This window comes from Mixophyes fleayi, chromosome 5, assembly GCF_038048845.1.
Source record: "Mixophyes fleayi isolate aMixFle1 chromosome 5, aMixFle1.hap1, whole genome shotgun sequence".
Classification (NCBI taxonomy): Eukaryota; Metazoa; Chordata; class Amphibia; order Anura; family Limnodynastidae; genus Mixophyes; species Mixophyes fleayi.
The window spans coordinates 125,053,014-125,079,835 of record NC_134406.1 but is presented as its reverse complement, the minus strand read 5'-3'; the positions used below and the strand labels follow the sequence as shown (position 1 = coordinate 125,079,835).

The window sequence follows — 26,822 nt, the reverse complement described above, 5'->3', positions numbered from 1 at the left end:
TCTTTTTAAGATTTTTTATGGATTTTTATTCCAGCCATATGGAATTTTATTAAACAATAAATGGTTTTTATTTGTTGGTAAATTTAGGAGTAGTTCTCCTTTAAAACAACTATCGAATCAGCAGAGAGAAACATGTATATATAAACACAATGGCACACAGGGAAGTATCCTTGAAAAAGTTCACATGCTTAACGAAATGCTTGACCCTCTCAGGACCCTGTAGGGAAGACGCTGCAGCACTTCCGCATATACATGGAGAAGGCGCCACCACTACTCGGCTTCTCTTTGGACGGAGATAATTTCACCAAGCAGAGTTTTGTAAAAAGAACAGCGGGAAGCAGGGCCGGACTGGGACTAAAAATCAGCCCTGGCATTTAAAGCCACGTGTTGTGGGCTCCATGCACTATATTGTTGCACACTGATGCTGGCGCAGTACAACATGATGTAGTATGAGTGTGTGTGTGGGGGGGGGGTATTTATTTCTCCTAATGACCCTCAACATTACATTATTAGCATCCCAATTACATCAATAAATACCATGACAATACATTATTAGTACCCAAATTACAGCAATAAATAACCCCCCCACACACATTTATACTACATCAATCACCCCCCACATTACATCAACCGACATCACCCCCCACTTTACAGCATCCAGCATCACCCCCCACATTACATCAACCAACATCACCCCCCCACATTACAGCGTCCAGCATCACCCCCCACATTACAGCGTCCAGCATCACCCCCCACATTAAAGCATCCAGCGTCACCCCTCACATTATAGCAATACCCTCTCCTACTTATTAGCAATACTAAGCATCAAACACACTACAACATTGCCACCAGCACACCACCCCATACTACAGCAATACCACCAATTATACAGACGCCACTGTAGGAAACAATGTTTTGCTTTTTTCAAATCTCCCACAAAATAGCAACAACGAACAGAGTACTTACACACACATATAGGTAACAGGTACCCTTTTCCCTCAATTAAATATTAATGGCAGAATTTTCATGAATCATTCCACATGAAATAAAACGAACATATATCTAAAAAAAACATAACTATTGAATGATCAGTTGAACCCACACGGCCGCATTAAAAGTATTTCCATCTACAGCAAAATGTCAGAGAAAAATATTTTTGTTTTACTACAGTAATTGGATGTGCGTCTTTTCTATTCATTTTAAATAACACAGTATATAAATTAAGGGGGATAGAGGAGGTGGGTGAGAAATAATTGGATGTGATCCATCAGTTTGATTAGATAGGAAACATTTAGATTATTTACCTGGAGACGTCTAGCCCCTTAACTCACAGGCAGGGCTGACAAGAGGAATTTTGGGCCCTGATACAGCAACTTCTTTGGGCTCCCATCATATTCAACAATGAAAGACTTGCCTTTGGCAGAAGTTCATATGATGCCACACCGTAGTGTGCCCAGTTCATATTATGCCACATCGTAGTGCCCCAAGGTCATATTATGCCACATATTATTACCCTCAATTCATATTTGGTCATGCAGAAGTGCCCACAAATCATATTATGGCATAGTAGTGCCCCCAAAACATATACCATACAGTAGTGCCCACAAATCATATTATGTCACAACGGTGCCTCCAAATCATATTATGCCATAGTAGTGCCCCCAAATCATTAGTAAAGCTCAGAAAAAAACTCATTCACAAATAAAAATTGGTACAGCATATCAGATACTGAGTGTGAGTCCCAAGAGCAGTTTAATACATAATTTACAGTGCAAACAAAAATAGATATATTGACACAATTACAGATAAAATTTATGACAAGCAATGTTTTTTCCTCTTAATTAAAAATCTCTGTACAGATAAATATGCAAAAAACATTACAGCGCAATAATGAGCAATACATAGTGTTAAACATTATTGGATACGCTGTAGTGTCCCCAGTTCAAGAAAGGATGGTTAAAAACATATTGCACACGAGAAAATATATGAACTTACCTGATTATGGCATCCTGTGTTCTGTACTCCTACTGGGCGCGCTGGGCGAGGAGGAATCAGCAGCTGTCAGCTCACACAGGCAGTCGGGAGCAGGAATAGAGGGCAGTGGTCGAAGCAGAAATTTAGGAGTGGGGGTATAGAAAATATAAGTGAATGGAGTATGAAGGCCTGATTTTTTTTTTTTTTAACACTTGTCCCCTCTGTGCATTTCCATTCTTCATTATTAATTGTGTTTTATGATAGCTGCATCCCTGACATTCGAATTCTTAAGATGTCTCTCCCTTTACACTTTCTTTTACCTATGCCCCTGCACCATCTTCTCCTTTGTCCCTCTCTCCTTTCTCCGCTGCCTCTCACATATCTTCCTGTACCACCTACTCCCCTGGGTCTCTCACACGTCTTCCTGCACCCTTTACCCCCTGGCTCTCTCACTCCTCTTCCTGCACCCCCTACCACCCTGGCTCTCTCACCCCCTCTCCCAGTGCTCCCTTCCCCTTTTGGCTCTCTCACCCCCTCTCCCAGCACCCCCTGGCTCTCACCCCCTCTCCCAGCACCCCCTGGTTATCTCACCCCCTCTCCCAGCACCCCCTGGCTGTCTCACCCCCTCTCCCAGCACCCCATGACACTTCCACACTGTTGCCCCCCACGCAAGAATGAGGGCACCCACGCGACCCTTCCCCCCCGAAAATCGCGGCACCCCCACGATCCCCCCCCCAAAAATTGCGGCACCCCCCCCTCTTCAGTAAAAAAAAACCCCCAAAAAAACAAGAAACTCACCAGTGTAACAGTGCACAGCATAATGGGGGAGGAACCTGAGGAGTGCACAGCAGAGGTGGCTGGTTCCTGGGGAGGAACCAGCCACCAAGAAGACGGGAGGAGTCGGACCGGCCCATCCAGCCATCGGCCCTTCTGGCATTTGTCAGAAGTGCCAGATGGCCAGTCCGGCCCTGGCGGGAAGGACGGCAACAGCGGGAGCATAGGGATATCTAGGGTAAGAACTGTGTCCGTGTGAACCTGGCTATGTTTGTCTGCTGACCAACCAATATCTGCAAAAGTTGCTATAAACATTTTTTTCCGTTTTTATTGGTGTGTTTCTATACTGATTGATTTATAGCGCCCTCAGGTATTACTACCTTTTGAGATAGGAATTTTGACATGATTGAATTTGGTACTGTCATCCAATACTCATCGATTTCATTCATTGTTCATGATTGTCCATTATTTGTCCAATATATTGTGTTGGATATATATCTATTAATACCAGCTGGTTCATACTTTGTAAGGATGTAAATATACATTTTGTTTACACATTTTATATGTGTTTTAATAAATTTGCTTTTATATTTATACAACTACAAGAGTTTAGTGTCCTCTGCAATCAGCGCTGTTTTTTGGTTTTTGTTGTTATTGGCTATTTGAGACCCCACTGGTCTTACAGCTTCAGGTGCAAACACATTACCTCTCGTTCTCATTTATTTCTTTGAAGACTCCAATCTCATTGCGCCAGAGTTGTTTGGTATATGTTTTTTCTTTTCCATTTAATTTATAGATTGCGTTCTTGTTTTTAATCCCTAAATGCATAACCTTACATTTATCTATGTTAAACCTCATATTCCATTTGGCCGCCCAATCCTCCAGTTTATTTAAGTCCCTCTGTAGAGAAGCTACATCTTGCTCTGATTTTGTTACCTTACAGAGTTTAGTGTCATCTTCAAAAATAGAAACTTTACTCTCTAAAGCAGGGTTGTCCAACCCACAGCCCGAGGGCCGCATGCGGCCCAGCACGCCTGTAAATGTGGCCCAGAAGGAGTTTTGGTTGTGGCAAGGGGGCAGCGCTCTTAATGGGAAAAAAAAATCCTGGAAAAAAAAAGAAAAGAAAAGAAACTACTTACCTATCGGGCACGCGGTCACGTCAGCTGGTACTCCAGCTCCCTCCCTTGTCTCCTCCTCCGTGTGGCGCTCGCAGTGAATATTGGGCGTGATGTCATCACGCCCAACATCCATTGCGGAGCGCAGCACAGAGGAGACACCCGCGCGCACAGAAATGGAGAAAAGAAGACAAGAGGACAGGAGAACAAGCCGATTAAAAGGTAAGTTAAGGGGGATTTTTTTTATTATTTCAAGGGACGCTGACAAGTGAATAAAAGTTACCTGGTCCTGGAGCATCATGAACCTTATCTCCCTGCTACATACTTCTACTTGTAATACTAATGGGGCATTATATATTATTCTCTTTGGCCCATTATAAGTTGTTATCCCTTAACTGACATAGTGGTGTAATTATCAAAACAGGTCACAATTTGGGGTCACAGTGGTGTATATGTCAGGTACCGCAGGCCTGGTCATTGTACCCTGATACACAATGCCTGGCTTAAATGATATTGCATCGAAACAATACAAAAAGTGATTATAGTATAACAACTAGAGAGGATTTTTTGAACAGGGCGATTGAAAGGTAAGTATAGGGGGATTTGAAAAAAAAAAGTGATATATATATATATATATATATATATGTTAACTATGTTTTCTATGGTTTTTTGGATGATCAGCTATCGTTATTGTTAGTGTATCTTATGTGCAGCCCAAACCAACTCGTCGTCTGCCAATGTGGCCCAGGGAAGCTAAAAGGTTGGACACCCCTGCTCTAAACCATCACCAAGGTCATTAATAAATATATTAAAAAGGAGTGGCCCCAGCACGGAACTTTGAGGTACTCCACTTAAGACTTTTGACCAATTAAAAATTTTTCCATTTATCACAACTCTCTGTCCCCTATTCTCTAACCAGTTTTCAATCCAAGTACAAATGTTGATTCCTAGACCCAGTTCCCTTATTTTGTAAACCAACCTCTTGTGTGGCACTGTATCAAAGGCCTTTGCAAAATCTAAGTAGACCACCTCTACTGTCCTGCCCTGGTCTAAGTTCCCACTAACTTCCTCGTAGAAACTAATTAGATTAGTTTGACATGACCTATCCCTCACAAATCCATGTTGATTCCCACTAATAATTTTATTGCGCACAAAGTAATCCTGAATACTATCCATTAAAATACCTTCCAGTATTCCACTATTGATGTCAGGTTTGCAGGTCTATAATTCCCTGGTTGTGATCTTGTCCCCTTTTTAAACAACGGCACCACATCTGCTATTCGCCATATCCTTGGTACTGAGCCTGATGAGATTGAATCTCTGAAAATCAAGAATAGCAGTCTAGCTATTTCCGAGTTTAACTCCATAAGGACAAGGGGGTGTATGCCATCTGGACCTGGAGCTTTATTTATCTTAATATTCTTCAGTCGCCTTTGGACTTCTTCCTCTGACAACCAAGTATTAATTAATGGTATGGTTTCATTTCCATTTTTATGTATTACTCCTACCATTTGTTCCTCTCTAGTAAATACTGAAGAAAAGAACGTGTTTAATACCTCTGCTTTTTTCTTAGTATCATTTATCAATTCACCCATCTCACTTCTTAGGGGTCCTATATTATCTTTTTTAATCCTTTTGCCATTTATATACTTAAAAAACTTTTTGGGGGTTGTCTTACTTTCTTTTGCAATTTGCCTTTCATTTTCTAATTTAGCCAATCTAATTTCCTTTTTGCATGTTTTATTACATTCCTTGTACCTACCGAAGGACTTCTCTTACCCTTCAGACTTAAACAATTTAAATGCACGCTTCTTCCATTGCATTTCTTCCCTTACCTTTTTATTTAGCCACATTGATTTAGACTTAATTCTTTTACATTTATTTCCCACAGGAATTTATTTATTTTTGCTTTAAAAAGTACCTCTCCTTATCGGCTATGCTTCCCTTTCTCCCCTTTCCACCCCCTTGACTATTGTTAAATTCCTCCTTACTACTCTCAGGGGCATATTCAATTGTTAGCGAGACGGGTGAAAATCCCGTGCTCGAAAAAAAACAAAAACCCAGCGCTCGTTTTTTCCTGTTCGAGCGCTCGTTTTTTTTTTAAAAAAACGCTCAATTCAATTGTTAACATAGCATCCACCCCCTCGCGCTCTATTATTGGTCCTAGCGAGTTTGAAATGAGCAGTGGTTAAGTTAGTCATTTTAGTATATAAAAAAATAAAACAAAATTATTGCAATCAAGAAGGGCCCCAGCACTGCAGAGGAGATTGGGCCCCTACACTGCAATCAAGAAGGGTCCCAGCACTGCAAGCAACAATGCCCCCCCCCCCCCCCCCCCCCCCTCTGGACAGCAGATTTAAAGATTTTAGAAGCAGGTAATTTTTTTGCCATTTACAAACATTTCTTGAACACTGGCCAAGCATGGACATTTGTAAGGTTCAAATATTTGTGGGACAGTGGGCAAGCCGGCCATTTCTTCGAAGGTACAAATATTTGTTGGGACTTTGCGTAAATGAGTGTGTGTAGGTAAAGCATCAGAAAACTGAGGATTTCGTCCATGGTGAGTATTTTTTATTTTTTTTGTTTTTAATAAAAATCTATGGTGTACTGCCCGCTTGACAAGGTTCAGCCTATTCCCCCAAAGTAAATGGAAGAAAACTGCATAAACCCTAGACCATAAAGACTGCGGAAATAGGCACACATAGCTGACATACAGGAATAACAAGGTCCACCCTTTCCCTCAGAGAGTGTTTCCACCTCTTCCAGCTCTCTACCTTCCGGGAAGCTTCCTCCAGCCTGAGCTCCCAGTTTTGCTGAACTGAATCAAGATCTTGATCTTGTAACTGGCCCAGGGAAGACTGTCTGAAAGGCTGAATTGACAATCTTCCTCCCCCATCCAGAAAACTTCACTCTTTTCCTGATTTGCCAATGAGCCACTGGCCTCGGGGTACCCGCAGACCAGAGTTGCTACCTCTATTGCTTCTGCGGGACTGTTAGCAGTTGCGGCGGCCGCGGGCACCGCCGCGACTCTCACCTATTTCCTGCAGGCTTCCCGGCCGTCGCTATGGCAACCGGGACGTCACTTCCTGCTTTGACCCGACCATTGCCAGGGCAACGGTCGGACGCTATTTACAGCCGGGCGCATGCGCAGAAGCGCCCACAAGCCTGTGGGCTGATTAATATGGCAGGATTGAGCCTGCCCATGTGATGTCAGAGCTCGGCTCTGATTGGCCACTACTGGTATTTAAGGCAGTGAGGTTTGCAACCTCACTGCCGGTTATAGCGTTCTGTCCTCAGTTCTGATGCCTGCTTGTGCTATCCGTTTTGGTTCCTGCTACCTTGGATTTGACTACCCGTGTTTTGACCCCTGCTTGTTATTGGACCTGTGACCCTTCTCTTCTGACCTTGACCTTTTGCCTGGAATTCGGATTTTGCTTCTCTGCCTGTGAGTTTGACCCTTCTCTTGCCCTTGGATATTGCATCTGTGCCTGTGACCTTTTGACCTAGGACTCTTCTTATACTACAGTCCACCAATCACTCCACTCCTGGGAACTCCTTTAAGTCAGTATACGTTACTCGACCCTCGGTCGGCCCGCAGCCCAGTCTGTCCCCACCACTAGGGGCTCCAGCGAACACCTGGCCTTTTGAGTAGTTCCCGAGTTTCACTGTACTGACTTGGGAGTTCCTAACATTATAACCAGCCAAGGAAGATTGGTATCATAAGGCCATGGACGGAGAAGAATCGAATCTGTCCCCAGCCCAGATTATGGCCAACCAGATACAGACGGTTTCCCAAGTGGTGCAGACTTTATCCCAGCGTCTGGCAGTCCAAGAAGGGTTTTCCAGAGACCGGCAGCTCCAGCAAGTTCCCGCTGGTGACACACCGGAGCCTAAGATGAATTTGCCTGACCGATTCTCTGGAAGCAGGCCAGCCTTCCGTAATTTCAAAGAGAGCTGCAAATTGTACTTCCGTCTGAAACCACGTTCCTCTGGTTCCGAACAGCAGAGGGTAGGGATCATCATCTCATTACTCCAGGGTGACCCGCAGTCTTGGGCCTTCTCCTTGCCTTCCACAAGTCCAGCCTTACAGTCTGTGGATGCCTTCTTTCAAGCTCTGGGGTTATTGTACGATGACCCGGACAGGGTAGCCTCAGCTGAGGCTCATCTTCGTACGCTGAGGCAAGGACGTCGCTCAGCGGAAGAGTATTGTGCGGAATTTCGACGATGGTCCACTGATAGCGCCTGGAACGATCCAGCATTGCGAAGTCAATTTCGCTTAGGACTCACTGAGCAGATAAAGGATTCTTTGGTCCAGTATCCGATATCCGACACGTTGGAGAATTTGATGCAACTCGTTATAAAAATTGATCGGCGGATCAGAGAGAGGAAGGCCGAACGGGAGTCCTCTGCTCCTATGGACGTTTTTGCTAAACTTGATAATACTTTGCCTGATTCCTCTGAACCCATGCAGTTGGGCGCTTATCGTTTGCCTCCGGAGGAACGCTCCAGAAGACGCTCACTAGGCTTGTGTATGTATTGTGGTCAACCAGGCCATTTAGTTTGTTCATGTCCCAGCAAGCTGGGAAACTCCAAAGCCTAAGTGCAGGTGAAGAGGTGCGCTTGGGTCTTCAGATTACCTCTTCAGACAATTCTTTATTAGTCCCTGGACGTCTAACTTTCCGTGAGAGATCCATGGACCTGAAAGCTTTTCTTGACAGTGGTGCGGCTGGTAATTTTCTGGATATACATTTGGCTCAGACACTTGATATTCCACATATCAGGTTAGGATCAAGCATCACCACATGTGGTTTGGATGGCAAGGGCCTGGGGGAAGGATTCTCGCCAGGACTCCAATGGTTCGGTTGTCTGTAGGAGTCCTCCATACGGAGGAGCTCTCCTATCTTATCTCTTGTCCCTCTGCTCCTTTGATATTGGGGTATCCCTGGCTTCGCAGTCATAACCCCCTTATTGATTGGAAAACAGGGGAGATTGTCCGTTGGAGTCCCGGGTGCTCTAGGACCTGCTTGACCAGCCTATTGCAGAAATAGGCTGTGGCAGATTCTTATAATATGCTTATTCCTGTAAGTAATCAAATGTTGTCCAATGTTTGTCCAACTGTGTTGTCTAACTGTGCAACTCACTTAGTGCAGAAAACACACACACGTCACCCCAAAGACTGAAGCTAATATGTAGTCAAGCTATTTTAGGAATACACTACAGCTGTGATAATTGGTCAAATACTCAAAGGAAAAGAAACATTTTTCAAATAGGCTAGAGGAGGCCACATACCTATCATAAATTAGGCATCAATAAACGATTGGGCCAACCTAAGTTTGAACAGATAACAAATTCTTATAACATACTTTTAAACACACAGTTGCAGGGATGAGATACACAGATTAATGTTCAGAATAGCAGAGCAAGGCTGGAAATACCTGGAGATGAAAAGAGAAGAGAAGGATTATGGTTAGTTCCTGTGTTGTCTAACTGCATTTTCATACACTTTGTGAGAAAACCCATTTAGTGCAGAAAACACACACATACGTCTTACCCCACATATGAGCTTATTAGTGTTCCAAGAGAAGTGGTGTAGATAGGAAACAGCAGAGGACCTAGGACTGAGCCTTGTGGTACTCCAACTGATAAAGGAAGCGGAGTGGAGGTTGTTCCAGAGAAATTAACACTGGAAGATTGATTAAATAGGTAGGATGAGAACCAGGATAGGACAGTGTCTTAAAGACCTAGGGATTGTAGCATCTGTATAAAGAGAGAGTGGTCAACAGTGTTGAATGCAGCAGAGAGATCCAGGAGAATTAGAAGAGAGTAATGACCTTTAGTTTTAGCTGTGATAAGATCATTGACAACTTTGGTCAGTGTAGTCTCTCTGTTGAGAGCGAAAGCCTGATTAAAGGGGTTCCAATAGATTGTTTGCAGAAAGGAAGTGTGTGAGGCGAGTGTATGCAATTCTCTCAAGAAAGATTGGAGGGGCATGGGAGCTGAGAGAAAGGGCGGTAATTTGAGAGAGAGTTTGGGTCAGAATTTTGTTTCTTCAGAATACGAGTAACCCCTGTGTGCCTGAATAGTGATGAAAAGATACCAGTAGAGAGAGAGAGAGATTACAGATTTTAGTTAAAGGTGGAATGAGCACAAGAGACAAGGACCTACCAATTTGTAAGTGTGGCTGGATCACCTATAATAAGTTATGGTATAAATTTATTTAAAAGAAATAGCGCAGGGCGCTTTTTTATATGATGGCAAATGTACTTATTTTTGATATTGTGTGTATTTTGGTATAAGAAATGTCTTGTTTGGGATTTGTAACTTTGTTAGTGGAAATCTCACATTAGGCATATGTGGGGAGGGAGTCTGTTTTGCTGATAGCAGAAAATGCTAACTAAGTCTTTTAATGTGAAGTGTCAAATGCCTGCTCTGGTCTGAAGGCCCGGCAGGAAGCCGTTACCTGTATCCTGGTTAAAATGAAAGGAAATCTCTGATCAATGTGATTTAGGATATCACAGATTACTGCAAATTTTGTTAAGTATACATTGCATTAAAATTCATGTTTGGGGAAACACATTGCATCCTGATACTAAAAATAACTCAAACTTCAGGGGGCTGGCTTGCCCCGTGCGAGGCTGTGTCCAAAACTGTATAAAACAGCACTGGTTTGTACTGAAATGTATAATTTTTGTTCCAACTGACCTGATCACTGGTACCTTAAACCAGTGTGAACTGTCCTTGTTAGGACTACTGGAGCTTAAACATCACTTGCTTCAAAGACCTGCTTGACAGCTTCTTCCATGCCGAAATTCCTGTTACCTACAGATTAGACCCAACTCTTATCCGTTCCCGGCTGTACTGATGTTTGGACCTAGCTTTCCGGTACCACCGCTCTGCCTGCTACCCAGCTGCTCTGGCCAGGGGGGATCCATCGACAGCAACCCTGATCTATAGGAAGAGATCAGCCCAGGTGCAACAGCAAAGGGGTAAACTAGTAGTGACAGTCACCCAGAAGGAACCCGTCCTGGATTCCGGTAAGAAGTCCTGTGGTGGTAGCTGCTTAAGCCCCTCCTACTGTGATTAGAGGGTGCATTTGTGATAAAGAAAGGGAATGGTGGCACAGTAAGCACAGCCGGTTCCCAGCAACAACAGACAGGGTGCAGAAGTTTCGGGACTTGGATAAAAGCACCCATATCAGCCACAAAGAATTTGCCAAACAGTTGTGGCAGTTGGCAGTAAAATGGATTAATTAATCTGACGCCAAGTCCTGGGAAGAATTAGTAGACTTAATTTACAGAGAGCAGTTTTCCACCGGTGCACACCAGGGGTAAATGAGTGGGTATTGGACCGTAGCCCAGCAACCCTTTGAAAAAGTGGCCCAGTTGGCGGATCAGTATGTGACTGTAAAGCCACACTGGCAGAATCGCCAGGTTAACAGGCAACCCCAAAGGACTGTACAATCAGAGGGACACCCCTCTTCTACTCACCCCCAAAAGCAGGTACCTAACCCTTCGGGTACCACTCACCAGCCGCCGCCCCGCCCTGTCCCTGGGAGTTATCAGAGACCATCAGAGCCCAGGCTAGAGAGAAAGTGCTACAGCTGCAAGAAAACCGGTCACTTCAGGATGGACTGTAGCACAGCCCCAGCACCCTGTTAGGAACCCCCACAGCCAGCAACACAAAACCCGGAGTCTGCTCAGAAGTCTGGTTTTCGCTGGAGCCCCTAGTGGTGGGGACAGACTTGGCCGCAGACAGCTGAGGGTCGTGAATTGTGCGCAGACTGTGGAGAACACAGCGATAGCAGATGGGAGTAATAGCAGAGTGAGGTCAGGCAAGGGTCGAGGCCGGCAGCAAACAGAATATCCAGGACACGAACCGGAGTCAGAGGTCACGGGCAAATCAGCAGTGTAGAAGTTCAGGCAAAGAGGTCAAAAGGGCACAGGCAATCAAACGGAGTCAGGAATCAGGCAAAAGGTCAGCAACGAAGAATCAATCCAAAAAAGGTACAGCAACCAGGAACACAAGCAGGCTAGTCAGCAGAACTAGGAACTATAACCGGCAGGGAAGGATTGCCCCTCCCTGCTTTAAATACAAGTACTGGCCAATAGGAAGTGCCAGAGGCACAGGAGTTAAGTGGCCAGCTGTTCCTTCTTAGTTTGCGCACGCGCCCGGCTGCCCTGGATGCCGGGACGCGGCGCTACACAATGGGAGCGTCCCGACCGTTGCCTCATGACGACGGCCGGGACGTCCGGCAGCAGACGGGAGCGAGTCGCGGCGGTGCCCAGAGCCGCCGCGGCTCGTAACAGTACCCCCCCCTTGAGGAGGGATCAAGGAACCCCGACAACCTGGTTTTCCGGGAAATCTCTTAAAGAACTCAGTGAGTAACCTGTCTGAGTGTAGGTTTCTCTGTGGTACCCACGACCGTTCTTTAGGACCATACCCCTTCCAGTGGACTAAGTAGTGAACCTGACCCTGGACATTCTTGGAATCCAGGATTTTCTCCACTACAAACTCTTGATGTCCATCCACCGAAACTGTTTGAGGTTTGAATCTTCTGGAAGATCGGGCAGGTTTCAATAAAGAGCAGTGAAACTTACTGGGGATCTTTAAAGATTACGGAAGCTTCAGTTTGAAGGCCACTGGGTTGACTTGCTTTAAAATGGTAAATGGACCAATAAATTTAGGTCCTAATTTCTTACACGGCTGACGGAGTCTTATATTCCGAGTGGAGAGCCACACAGAGTCCCCAACTTTGAATGAACAAGCAGAACGGTGTAAGTCCGAAAAAACTTTTGACCTAAAGGAAGCTCGAAGTAAGGACTGATGTACAGACTTCCAAATCTTCCTAAGGCGGGTGGCCATAGCTCCGGTTCCAGGTGGTCTATCAGTGGAAAGAGAGGATAAGGAGTTGGCCCTAGGATGGTATCCCAAGTTGCAATAAAAAGGAGAACACCGGGAAGACGTGTGGTATGCGTTGTTATACGCAAATTCGGCCCAGGGAAGGAGGTCAGTCCAATTGTCATGGTGTTTGGAAATATACAGTCGAATGTATTGCTCCAGGGATTGATTCACCCTCTCGGTCTGTCCGTTTGACTCCGGGTGGTAGGCAGACGACAAACTGAGGTTGATGCCTAGGAGAGAGCAAATGGACCTCCAGAAGACTGCGATGAACTGTGAGCCTGGTCTGACACCCTGGTCTGACACGATATCATGGTAACGAAATATATATTTGACGAATAAAGTGGCCAAAGAACGGGCAGAAGGTAACTTGGTCAACGGAATAAAATGGGCCAATTTGCTGAACCGGTCCATGGTTACACAGATGGTGTTACACCCAGAGGATAGGGGTAGATCAACGATGAAGTCCATGGACACATGGGTCCAAGGTCTGACTGGAACAGGCAATGGCAGTAATGGCCCTGACGGGGAACTCCGGGAAACTTTGTTCTTGGAGCACAAGTTACAGGACGATACATACTCTCTTACATCTTTAGACAATGATGGCCACCAGACAGTACGAGAGACAATTTCGATGGTCTTGGAAATACCGGGATGTCCAGAAGTTTTGTTGTTATGACACTGTGAGAGGACCGACTTCCTGAGGTGTACAGGCACAAAAAGTTTGCCCACTGGTGTTTCAGTTGACACTGCTGAAGGGTTTTACCCAGTTCCTGCGTAAAGGCAATCAAAATAGAAGAGGCAGGAATAATGGAGCAGGGCTCAGAAACTGGACTTTGAGAGGAAATAAAGTTACGTGACAGGGCATCCGCTCTTAGGTTCTTTGAACCAGGCCGAAAAGTAATAATAAATTGGAAACGGGAGAAGAAGAGGGACCACCGTGCTTGCCTGGAATTCAATCTTTTAGCGGACTCAATGTAGGATAGGTTTTTGTGGTCCGTATAGATGGTAATAGTATGTCTTGCTCCTTCCAGCCAGTGGCGCCATTCTTCCAATGCCCATTTGACGGCCAGTAACTCACGATTGCCCACGTCGTAATGTTCTTTAGCAGAAGAGAATTTTCGAGACAGATAAGCACATGGATGAAGGCGGTGGTCTTTAGGATCTTTCTGAGATAATACGGCTCCAACTCCAACATCCGAAGCATCGACCTCAACAATAAATGGGAGGTCTGGATTCGGATGTCTTAGAACTGGGGCAGACATGAAAGCACGTTTCAAGGCTTCGAAGGCGGAAACTGCACTAGGCGACCAGACCTTAGGATCAGCACCCTTGCGGGTCAGAGCTGTGATGGGGGCGATGAGGATAGAAAATGAACTGATAAATTTCCTATAATAGTTGGCGAATCCCAGGAACCTTTGGATGGCCTTCAAATTAGAGGGTTGTACCCAATCAAGAATAGCCTGTACTTTTCTGGGGTCCATAGCAAAGCCTTCAGGAGAGATAACATACCCCAGAAAAGTGACTCTGGAGACTTCGAAGTCACATTTTTCTAATTTGGCATATAGATGATGATGACGGAGCTTCAGAAGTACTTGTCGAACATGTTCCCGGTGTTGTTCTAATGAACGGGAATAAATCAGGATGTCGTCCAGGTAGACCACTACGAAGGAACCCAAGAATTCACGAAGGACATCGTTGATCAAGTCTTGGAAAACAGCTGGAGCATTGCTGAGGCCGAAGGGCATAACGAGGTATTCGTAATGACCCGTTTGAGTATCAAAGGCGGCCTTCCACTCGTCGCCACTTCGGATACGTATCAAATTGTAGGCCCCTCCCCTCGTAGGTCAATTTTCGTGTAAATCTTGGCTCCCTTTAGTTGATCGAAGATGGCTGAGATAAGTGGCAAGGGATAAGTATTTTTAATGGTAATTTTATTTAACCCTCTGTAATCAATACAAGGCCTAAGCCCACCATCTTTTTTTGCCACAAAGAAGAAGCCTGCTCCGGCAGGAGACTTGGAAGGCCGTATGAAGCCTTTTTGCAGGTTCTCCTTCACGTTTGATTCCATGGATTGGGTCTCTGGAATAGATAAGGCATATAATCTTCCCTTGGGCAACCTAGAACCAGGGACAAGGTCAATAGCACAATCGTACTCCCGATGTGGAGGAAGAACATCTGCTTCTTTTTTAGAGAAGACGTCAGAAAACTCATGGTAGTGAAGAGGCAACTGTTCAGGACAGATCTGAGTAATTCTGAGTGGTAGAGACAAGCATGAAGAAGAACATTGAGGACCCCACTTGATGATCTCCCCCTTGGTCCAATCGATACAAGGATTTTGAAGAACTAGCCAGGGGTAGCCCAGAATTAAAGGAACTGAAGGACAGTTAATCAGATACAGAGAGATAGTCTCGGAGTGAAGGGCACCCAACTTTAACTGTAGAGGAGGTGAACGATGATCTAATCCGAAAACAGTGATGATGGATTCCAATGGAACGGCTACGAAACCCAAGGACCGGGCGAGGGCCAAGTCCAGAAAGTTTCCGGCAGCTCCACTGTCCAGAAAGGCTGGGACGGAAATATCTCGTCCATTAAAAGTGAGCTGAGCAGGTACAAGCAACTCATTTTTTGGAGAGATTACTTGTAGGCCTAAGTGGACACTCTCCATGCTCACTTGGCCCGGTCTTTTCCCGGTTTTACGGGGCAGGAGTGGAGCAGATGGCCCTTCTCTCCACAGTACAGGCAGAGACCCAAAGTACGCCTACGGATTGCGTTCCTCCGATGATAGTCGATATGCCCCCAGTTGCATAGGTTCGACTTGGTCAAGAGGAGCAGCTTGCGGAAGCATAGGAGAAAAGGTGGAAGAACTTTCCTTTTCAGTCTTTCTTTCTCTGTATCTCCTGTCGATCCGGATAGCTAGCTGCATAAGTTCCTCGAGGGACCCTGCAGTAGGGTACTGGACCAGGGAGTCCTTTATTTGCTCAGAGAGGCCCAGACGGAATTGACAACGAAGAGTTGGGTCATTCCATGCACAGTCTGAAGACCAACATCTGAAATTGGAACAATATTCCTCCGCGGAACGTTGCCCTTGTGATAAGGATCGAATCATCATAAATCAACCCGAGTGCTTCAAAGAAGACGTCCACCGACTGTAACTGCGGGCTGTTGGAATCTAGGCTGAATGCCCAGGATTGCAGATCCCCTTGTAGGAGAGAGATAATTATCCCCACCCTCTGCTGTGGAGATCCAGACGAGAGTGGTCTCAATTTAAAATAGAGCTTGCAGCTGTCACGGAAGTTACGGAAGAGCCTGCGATCTCCCGAAAAGCGGTCAGGTAAATGCATCTTGGGTTCCACCACAACAGATTGAGTGACTTGTGAAGCTCTAGATGCTTGTTCCTGAGCCGCCTGCCGCTGGGACAGCTCCTGGACCATCTGGGACAAGGTCTGGATTTGTCCTGCCAGCACTTGTGCCGGGCTTGGTTCCATAGGACCAAATGGTGCAACTCACTCCAATATAACCTTTCTTTTTTAGGCCGGTTATAATGTTAGGAACCCCCACAGCCAGCAACACAAAACCCGGAGTCTGCTCAGAAGTCTGGTTTTTCGCTGGAGCCCCTAGTGGTGGGGACAGACTTGGCCGCAGACAGCTGAGGGTCGTGAATTGTGCGCGGACTGGGGAAAACACAGCGATAGCAGATGGGAGTAATAGCAGAGTGAGGTCAGGCAAGGGTCGAGGCCGGCAGCAAACAGAATATCCAGGACACGAACCGGAGTCAGAGGTCACGGGCAAATCAGCAGTGTAGAAGTCCAGGCAAAGAGGTCAAAAGGGCACAGGCAAACAAACGGAGTCAGGAATCAGGCAAAAGGTCAGCAACGAAGAATCAATCCAAAAAAGGTACAGCAACCAGGAACACAAGCAGGCTAGTCAGCAGAAGCAGGAACTATAACCGGCAGGGACGGATTTCCCCTCCCTGCTTTAAATACAAGTACTGGCCAATAGGAAGTGCCAGAGGCACAGGAGTTAAGTGGCCAGATGTTCCTTCTTAGCCTGGCTGCCCTGGATGCCGGGACGCGGCGCTACACAAGGGGAGCGTCCGACCGCTGCCTTGGCAACGGTCGGGGTAAAGCGGAAATGACATCCCGGTCGTCATGACGACGGCCGGGACGTCCGGCAGCAGACGGGAGCGAGTCGCGGCGGTGCCCAGAGCTGCCACGTCTCGTAACACACCCCAGACTCGTGCCCCTAATCCGAGTCATTGGTCCTGGCTGACTTGAATAACAGGTGAAGGTGAGCCATTAGAGACTGTTTCCACCCCTGCCAGCCCAATGGAGTGTGGCGTTTCTGAAGGTGACTTGGAGGGAAGAGTCACCTGTGTGTCCAAAAGACCACCCAAAAACATGTGGAGGAACCTGCAGCCGGTCCAAGGGGGACCCTCGCAGGGAGAAGGACTGAGAGACTCAGAGGCATCCATAACTGTAGTGAGCTTCCATCTTATTGATCCTGCTGCAGTATTGCAGGGTCGCACTGCCAAAAGTTACTGTGGCAGATGGACTGGAGAAGGAAGTGCCTGTAGCAAGGGTGTATCTGGACTGGGGAGATGGCCGAGAGTTGCGAGATGTTGGCCTCCCAACTGATCTGATCTTGGGCAACGATGTTGGGAGTGGAATTGTGGGTAATGGAATTTCTCAATTCTATTACCCGGAGCCAAGATGCCAAACTACAGTCTTCAGGATCTACACCTGCACAACCCAGCCCAGAGGAAATGACCACAGCTGCTAGACAACAGCTATCACCAGCAACCACAGCTTCAGCCAGCCCAGAGGAAAATACCACATCTGCTATTTCTTCGTGAAATAGCCAGCCCTTTGCCTCTGGAAAGACTGCATCCTCTAGCAACGCAGAGGATGTTGTCTCTTGCCAGCCTGATCTTGTGGGGTGCTCGGTGATGCTCCTGTCCCTAGCAGTATGCCAGCTCCAGCGGTGAATATAGCTAACCACAGGGACCCCTCTTTGACTGACACCACTTTGACTGATCCTAGTAACCTCAAAATAGACCCTAGTGCAGCGTATCCTGTCTTAGACTATAGTGAGGGCCGCAGGGAAGAGTTCAGGGCAGTCCAGCTCTCTGATCCTCACTGGAAGGCATGAGGTGCCAGGCTGGCGACAGCCTTCCAGCGACAGAGGTGGGGAGTGTGACCTGGCATAAAGGGTTGTTGTACAGTGTAGCTAGGAAGGTAGATGAGGATAGGACAGTAAACTGGTGGTACCACGGGAGTTTCGCATGTGACTGATGACAGTTGTCCACAAAATCTCTATGGCAGGACACCAGGGAGAGACTGAACACTGAAGCACCTGACAAATAATTTTTTCTGACCGGAAATGTCAGATGACATCTGGGCCTACTATAAGTCTTGTGATGTGTGTCAGCGTCTTGGGCGCCTCAGTGCTCGTGCCCCCCTCAGGTCCTTGCCAGTAGTTGGGGAACCTTTTCAGCTAGTGGCTGTGGACATAGTAGGTCCCCTGCCTGTACCCAGTAGATCTGGGAAGAGGTACATGCTCACCGTGGTGGACTACGCTGCCCGGTATCCAGAGGCTGTAGCTCTGTCCTTCATATCTGCGGAAAAGGTAGCGGAGATGCTGCCAGGAGTATTTAGCAGAGTAGAGTTCCCTAGTGAGATCCTAACCAATCAAGGGACACAGTTCATAAGGGAACTGGTCCAGTGTCTCTGGGCAAAGTGTGGAGTGCGGCAACTCCATACTGTCCCCTACCATCCCCTGACTAATGGACTGTACGAGTGGTTCAATGGCACTCTGAAGCACATGCTACGGGCATTTGTAACTACAGAGTGAGGGGGACTAGGAATGCTACCTGCCGCACCTCCTGTTTGCTTATCGGGAAGTGCCAAGACTTGTGGGATTCTTGGGAAGGGGAGCTACCCACCCAGGATATGTCTGTGGTGGAGTATGTGTTGAAGCTCAGATATGGTTTAGAGAATCTCATGGGGCTCGCCCATGCTAACCTAGCGGAAGGGCAGGCAAAACAGAAGGCTTGGCATCATCAGGGCGTGCGTGCCTGAGTGTTCGAGGTAGGACAGAAGGTCCTTCTTCTGATGCCCATGCGCCAGAACAAGCTCCAGGCTGCCTGGGCTGGACCATACACAGTCTCAAAATGCCTGAGTGACATCACTTACGTGGTGTCATTTGATAGCGACGATATGCGACAGTGGACCTACTACATAAATAAGTTGAAGGCATACCACGAGTGTGTGGAGTTGATAGCAGCGGTTTGCTGCTTACCGACTAAGGAAACAGGAAGTGACCAAGTACCTGACCGTCTCACGGATGCCAAAGGTGAAGGTGGTGTAGAGGAAGTGGGCTGGGATGAGCAGTTGAGTGCCCGCAAGAGGGAGCAGCTTGAGGTAATGCTGTGGCCCTTTGTGACTCAGTTCAGTAGGAAGCGCCGATCGGACTTCCTTGGTTATGCACCATGTGGACACTGGTGAGCATAGGCCACTTAGGCAACCCGCTTATCGGGACTCACCAGAGGCCAAGGAATGTATATACAAGGAAATGCTTGTGCTAGGGTTGATCCAGCCTCATTCTGGATTCAGCAGCTTTGTGGAGGTGTGAGACTGTGCTATGAGTTCCAGAGTGATACCTGGGGTGAAGCATAGGAATGATGCATAATCCTGGGGAAGAGGAGGAGGTGAGTCCCCAGGCTCCAGGGCCTAATCCGGGCTCAGAAACCAGGAAGCAAGTATGTGGGGAGAAAGTGGAGGCGAGCCTAGCCCAGGCCCAAGAACCAGAGGTCAACTCTGCAAAGAGATGGAGGAAATACCCAGACCCCAAGGCCTGTTCCATGCCCAAGAGCTAGAGGACAAGCCAATGGGGAAGGGGTGAAGGAAAAGCCTCAGTTTCTAAGGCCTAGCTTAGGCCTGAGTATTCAAGAACAATTCTCTGGGGAAGAGATGCAGGAGAGGTCCCAGGCTTCAGGGCCTATTTCAGGCCCAAAAATCATAGGACAAAGTCCAGTCTGCATTTCAACAGGTGACCCAAACTGTTCCAGTGGTGACCAACAGGCAAAAGGAGGGTACTCCCTTGGTACAGATCTGGCTATTAAAAATCAAGATAAGGATCCCAAGAACCCTGCAGAGGTTTTTGCAAAAGTGACACATATCCCCAGCATAAAGCAAATTGAGGAAGATGACAAAGGTCATTGTATTGTAACTTCATCTGGAAATAAGCAAGCTGTTGCCGACCCGGTGAGCTGCAGTGTGGATGATAAAGGGACAGGAGAAGCAGTAATATTAAGCCAAATAAATGATTCAGCAGAAACAGCCTCTGAACTGTCAGCTGTGGCTTATTAGTGGTTAAAAGGGGCCATGGACATGGAATTATCTGTTTCTGAATCCAGTGGTGCAAATCCTGCACTTTTTGAAAGAGGAGATTTATCAACTGGAACAGGAGGTGTCTAAGTTACGTCGTCAGATCAGTCTGAAAAAAACGAAAAGGAACTGCGCATATAGCACAGATAGAGTGCTATACACAAAAGAAATAGAGGAAATGGAGCTGTCTCTAGCAAGCAAATTTGACAACATAAGTGCATTAGAGAAAACTTTAAATGCGTGTGTGACTACTTCACAGCTTGAAACATTGGTGTCTTTACCACTAAACATGCCAATTGTGATAAGGACTCTAATATAAATCCATTGTATGATTCTATCAGAGTTCTGGAGAGAGACGCACCAATGACAGGTGAGCAGGCGGCGGGTAGTGAGGAGGGGGGGTTGCAGGTTCAGCGGCTAAAGATGCAGCTGGATCAGCTCCCTCTGCCCAGACCTCTGTCCCAACGGTGGGACATCCGGTGCGCGATGAACCTGAGGTGGCGGATGGTGCGGGGGCGTGTGGTGCATTGTTGATGGAGGAACCAATGGTAATGGGGATGCAATGTGTATCTGGCAAAAGCAGTGTTCCGTAAGCTGTGGGGAGTGTGTCTAGGGACGGAGCGGCTACTTCCGGTTCCTCTGATACGTCACTTCCGATTGGCAGTAATGTGTCAAAATCTAAACTTTAGATGTCCAACCTTTTAGCTTTCCTGGGCCACATTGGCAGACGACGAGTTGGTTTGGGCCGCACATAAGATACACTAACGATAGCTGATCATCCAAAAAACCATAGAAAACAGTTAACATATACATATATGAGAAAAAAGTGATATATATATATATATATATATATAGAGAGAGATATATATCATCGCCCTGTTCAAAAAATCCTCTCTAGTTATTATACTATAATCACTTTTTGTATTGTTTCGATGCAATATCATTTAAGCCAGGCATTGTGTATCAGGGTGCAATGACCAGGCCTGCGGTACCTGACATATACACCACTGTGACCCCAAATTGTGACCTGTTTTGATAATTACACCACTATGTTCGTTAAGGGATAACAACTTATAATGGGCCAAAGAGAATAATATATAATGCCCCATTATTAATACAAGTAGAAGTATGTAGCAGGGAGATAAGGTCCATGATGCTCCAGGACCAGGTGACTTTTATTCACTTGTCAGCGTCCCTTGAAATAATAAAAAAAATCCGCCTTAACTTACCTTTTAATCGGCTTGTTCTCCTGTCCTCTTCGCTTCTTTTCTCTAATTCTGTGCTGCTGATTGTTCTTCTCGCGCGGGTGTCTCCTCTGTGCTGCGCTCCGCAATGGATGTTGAGCGTGATGACATCACACCCAACATTCACTGCGAGCGCTGCACAGAGGAGGAGACAAGGGAGGGAGCCGGAGTACCAGCTGACGTGACCGCGAGATCGCAAGGTAAGTAGTTTCTTTTCTTTATTTTTGCAGGATTTTTTTTTTCCATTAAGAGCGCTGCCTCCTTGCCACAACCAAAACTCCTTCTGGGCCACATTTACAGGCGTGCTGGGCCGCATGCGGCCCATGGGCCGTGGGTTGGACAACCCTGATCAAAAGTAATGTCTCCGTAGTCAGCCCCAGGTAAAGAATGTTTTTTAGCTAAAACCACTTTGTCAGAAGCACAAGCAGTTATTGTAGATTCTGTTTTCGGTCCCATTAAAGTCTTGGAGAGGTCCCGTGCGGCTATAGTTGCTATAGAAACCGCAGCCAAGAGCATGCCAAATATGTTTTCATTTAAAGGTATGGATGACAAAAATAAACAATTAATTCGGCAGAGTAATGCTGCTGAAGGTTCTGGTATTAAATTACCTGTGGTGAGATCAGCAGAGCAGAATAAGGATAAGAATGTTGTACCTCCAATTTCTACACCTATCTACTTATGCTAGTGTTGTGACAGGTCAGGCAGGAGTTAGGGTAGGTGGTCCCCAACCAGGTGTGGGTTCTGGCCAACCTTTTAAAAGAAAAAATGTGGTGCAGTTAAGGTTTATGTGTAAAGATTCACCTCCACCAGCGAGACCTGAGTTTCTGGATTCTTTATTTGATAGTTTTGGGTTCAAAGCGGAAGATCTTTTTGCTTGTATACACCCCACGGGGTCTCCAGAATATGATGTTAGCTTTCAAACATACCATGGGTTACAAGCTTTTTGGCTTAAGTGGCTGAATTGTAAAGATTCTGATCCCTAGTGTAATTTTAGGGCAGTACCGATTACCAGACAAGAAAGGGTTAAAATCACTATATTAGTGAGAAATTAATCCATACCTGTTGCAGATTTGAATTTTTGGTTAAAGAGGTATGCAGATATTATAACATCTTTGGTAAAAGTTCCAGACCCGAGCCGTCATGTCTGGGGTGGTGGGTGGTCTGCCACAGTGAAACTAAAGAGCACGGAGGCTGGCAATGCGCATTTTCCATCCTCTGCCTTTATCGGCCGAGATCGCATTCAATGTTTACAGGCGTGCCACACAGATTACACCTAATGATGATACACGATACAGATTACACCTAATGATGATACACGACCTCCCTGCATGCCCCAGGCCCCCACAATGGCCACACTTAGTCACTGGACAGTTCATGCTAAGGTGACGAAAGTCCCCACAGCGGTGGCACATCCTAATGTGCCACCGCTGTGGGGACTTTCGTCACCTTAGCATGAACTGTCCAGTGACTAAGTGTGGCCATTGTGGGGGCCTGGGGCATGCAGGGAGGTCGTGTATCATCATTAGGTGTAATCTGTGTGGTTTGGAAGGCCACCCTTTTAGCCAGTGTCCCCGGGCTTTCCATAATGAAGTCCCGGACAGTAAACTGGTTAGGGTTGCGGAGCAGGTTGAGATGGTGATAGATAGATCTGAAGCACCTGATCCTGTTCTTTCTGTGCCTGATCCAGGTCCATTGTTAAATGAGCAACCTAAGGTGTAGGAGGGGAGCAGTTTGTTTTACAAAAAAAGAGGAGGAATAAAAAGAGCTAGGGAGGAGCTGGTACTGGCTATCAGGTTCTTAGTATTCTCCAATGATGAAGAATCAGAAGGAGAGGTCATTAGGGAAGAAGATGGTAGCTTAGTCCTATAACCCAAGATAAACAAATGTAAAAAGAAGCAAAAGTCCTTAGTCCCTTGTGATCCAAAAGTCTTGTATATAAAACCAAAGGATAAGAGAAAGAACAGAGTGGTGGATTCTGTGGTTAGTAAACCAGGGAGAGATCTGCTTAAAGCATTGACAGACCCCAAAGCTAGTATTAGCCTTGAAGGTAATACTGGTCCCTATTCCCTTTCTCTTTGTTCACCTGCCCTTGAATCCATTAATTACCAGGGTCCCATTCCTTCCAAGGTTGACCCTAGTCTGTTAGTTCCTACAGTGGAAGTCCCATTGGCCCCTCCTATTCCCTTGGTTCCCCCTCTCCTGGATCCTGGAACTTCTCAAATGTCTGCATCTATGTTTGGTACTAACCTGGTTTCTGTAAAAAGCAAGTTGGTAGTGGGTTATAGTGTGGTACCAGGGGCTGGTATGGCTCCTGTGGACTGAGGTGGTGGGTGAAGGGGAAGCGGAGGATGTTGTGCTATTAGAAAATGATAACATTCCACCTTGGGTAAGTGTGAAAAGAGGGGTTCCTCAGACGAGGATTCCATCAAACAAGTAAAGAAGTAGTAAGTAGGGTGCTACTTTCTATAACTCAGAAGGATGGCTTCCCAACCTATAAAGTTTGCCACCATTAATGTGGCATCCGTATTGTCCGAACGTGCTCGCTACATGGCCCTTGATTTTTTCAGCACGGTTGAGGCTTATTTTTCATTTTTGCAAGAGACCAGAATTGGTCGTTTAGCTGACCTGCATAAGACTAAGAGAGAGTGGTCTCTTGTGGCCGAGCTGTATGGTGGGGTAGTGGTCCTTTTTACCGATATGATAACTGTCCAACGAGTTATAGAACTCTTAGTAGGTAGACGTATGATTTTGGATGTCAATCTGAGAGGAAACGACCTAAGATTGATCAACATATATGGTCCACAAACCAAATGGGAAAGGAAGTGTATTTTCAGGGAGATAAAGCCATAACTTTTTATGGCCCGGCAGATAGTCTTTGGTCCTAATAAATAGTGTTGAAGTCACCACCAAAGACAGGGAAGGTTCAAGGACTTCTCTGGGCTATGACTCCATTTTTCTAGTTAGTATGACGAGGCAGGTGGGTCTGGTGGATGTGCATATTCGACATTCTCCAGACCTCACGGGTTTCACTTATTATAGAAGTAGCTGGAGGTCTAGGATAAATAGGTTTTTCGTTAAGGAGAGCTCAAAAACTTTGGCTCCAGAGCTAAAGCTGGTAGAGTTCTCTGATCACGTTTACCTTAGTGTATCCTTGAATGCTTCAGGGACTCTTCAGAAAGGGAGGGGCCTTTGGCGCCTGGACTCTAAGCTCCTAGAGGTAGAGGTGATAAGACAGTCTTTTAGGGACTTCTTTGAATCCCAAGAGACACTTTTGGAGGCAGGTTGGAGTAGGTCACAGTGGTGGGAGATATTTAAAAAGAGGATCCAGGGTTTCTTCCGTGACCTGGTAGCTAGAAATAACTTGATAAGAGAAAATACCTATTCGGCATTGAGAAGGAAACATGGATTCCTGATCTTTGGAAAGGGAGATGGTGGGGAAATCTCCTGAGTGAAGGCTCAGATGAGAGAGGTGCAATATGACCGGTCTTCTTCCTTGGTTCTGGAGAGGGATTACGGGAAGTACCACACACCCGACCCTTACTTGAACTGTAGGAAGTCGGTAGATATGAAAGAGGTGAGGGGTCTGTATGATGCGGAGGGTGTTCTCATGGAGGATAAGGAGGGCATCCTTGGTGTTGTGCAGTCTTTCTACTCTGATCTCTTGTCTGAGAAATCACTAGACAGAGAGAGGATGGACCATTTCCTGAGGGAGACACCTGGTCTTGAGGATCTCAGCAGTTCGCTTGAGTCTTTGGGCAGCGAGATAACGGTGGAAGAAATGTCCAGGCCCGGATGGCTTAACCTCTGAGATTTTTAAGATCTTTGTGGACATTCTGGCTCCGCTCCTCGTGGAGGTTTTTAATGAGAGCCTGGCGAGAGGGTTATTACCTTCCTCCATGAGGGTTTCCGCACTTATTTTGCTGTCCAAAGGGAAGGATCAGTCTCGTATTGAGAACTCGCGCCCCATAGCCCTTCTTTATACTGACAGAAAAATTTTGGCAAAGGTGCTTTTTAATAGACTGATGCAGATCTCCGGTCAAATGCTTTCCCCCTCACAGATTGCACTATGAATGGCCGAAGTACCTTCAGTGCTGTCCTGGGGGTCTGGGAGGCCATTGAGTAGTGTAGGGCTGAAAGTATCTTTTAGCTCTGGATCAGTTGAAGGCCTTTAACAGGGTGGATCACGAGTACCTGTGGGCTATACTTCTGAGGTATGGTGTTCCAGTGTGGGTGGTGAATTGGCTTCGTACTATTTACAAACAGGCCGAGAGCTTCCCTCTTGTGAATGGTTGGGTAGGTCCATCCTTTGTGGTCAACTCTGGAGTAAGGCAGGGTTGCCACCTGAGCCCCCTCTTGTATGTGTTTGCAATAGATCCTTTCATTCGAAGGATTGAAGGCGGCTCAATAGGAGGGGTGCTATTGGGTCCGGAGTATCCATTGAAGGTGGTGGCCTACGCGGATGATGTCACTGTCGTCTTGTCGAGTCCTGCGGAAGCAATAGAGATAGCAACTCTGGTCTGCAGGTACTCCGAGGCCAATGGCTCGAAAGTAAACCAGGAAAAGAGTGACGTTTTTTGGATGGGGGAGGAAGGTTGTCAGTTCGACCTTCCAGACAACCTTCCCCGGGCCAATAGCAAGATCAAAATTTTAGGAATTCAATTCGGACCTGGTGATTATGTCAAGCAACACTGGGAGATAAAACTGGAGGAAGCTTCTTGGAAAGTGGAGAGCTGGAGGAGGTGGAAGCTTTCTCTTAGGTAAAGAGTAGACCTTGTGAAGACCTACCTGATCCCGGAGTTTCTGTATATTAGCTATGTGTGCCTTTTGCCACAGTCTTTATAGTCTAGGGTTTATGCATTTTTCTTCCTTTTACTTTGGGGGTATAGGCTGAACCTGATCAGGCGAGCTGTGACCTACAGATCGATGAGGGATGGTGGCCTGGGTATGATTAACCCAGTGCTGTTCTTTCTAACAACTTTTTTAAAGTTGCACCTTAGTAATTTCTTTCTTGAGACTCCTCCTAAATGGGTAGGTGTCTTTAGGGTCTGGGTGCATCCCTGCCACCTTGTTTGGATGGAAGGTGTCAGGGTGAGGACCTTCCGGGTCCGTCATGGGTATCTCCCGACCGATGTGTCTCTGAGATTGAAAGTGACAAGGCGTTGGGGCCTGGAGGCGGAGGAAGTCAGGAACTCCTCTAGAAGGGAGTTGGAGAGGAGAATCCTGCACTCTCACTTCTGGGTTCAGCTGTCACTGAGGGACTGCCTAGCTGATGTGTGTTCAGAGGGTCTTTTCCTTGATTAGTTCAGGGAGAGTTCCTCTGAAGCTTTGGGACATTGCCTGGCTCTCTTTCCATGGGAGACTCTATGTGAGAGGGAACCTGAAGTATAGAAGTGCCGAGGATCATGGTTGTCCACGGGAGGAGTGTCAGG

The 26,822-nt window shown here is 46.5% G+C and overlaps 1 long non-coding RNA gene across 4 annotated transcripts in view; it reads right to left on the bottom strand.

Annotated features, from left to right (window-relative positions):
• Positions 1-26,822, bottom strand: part of LOC142158638 (uncharacterized) — a 53,270-nt gene that overhangs the window by 5,569 nt on the left and 20,879 nt on the right. For all 4 annotated transcript variants that reach the window (XR_012692827.1, XR_012692825.1, XR_012692828.1 and 1 more), the window contains one exon: positions 9,227-9,298. This is a non-coding gene — a long non-coding RNA (uncharacterized LOC142158638). The remainder of the gene's footprint in view (positions 1-9,226; positions 9,299-26,822) is intronic.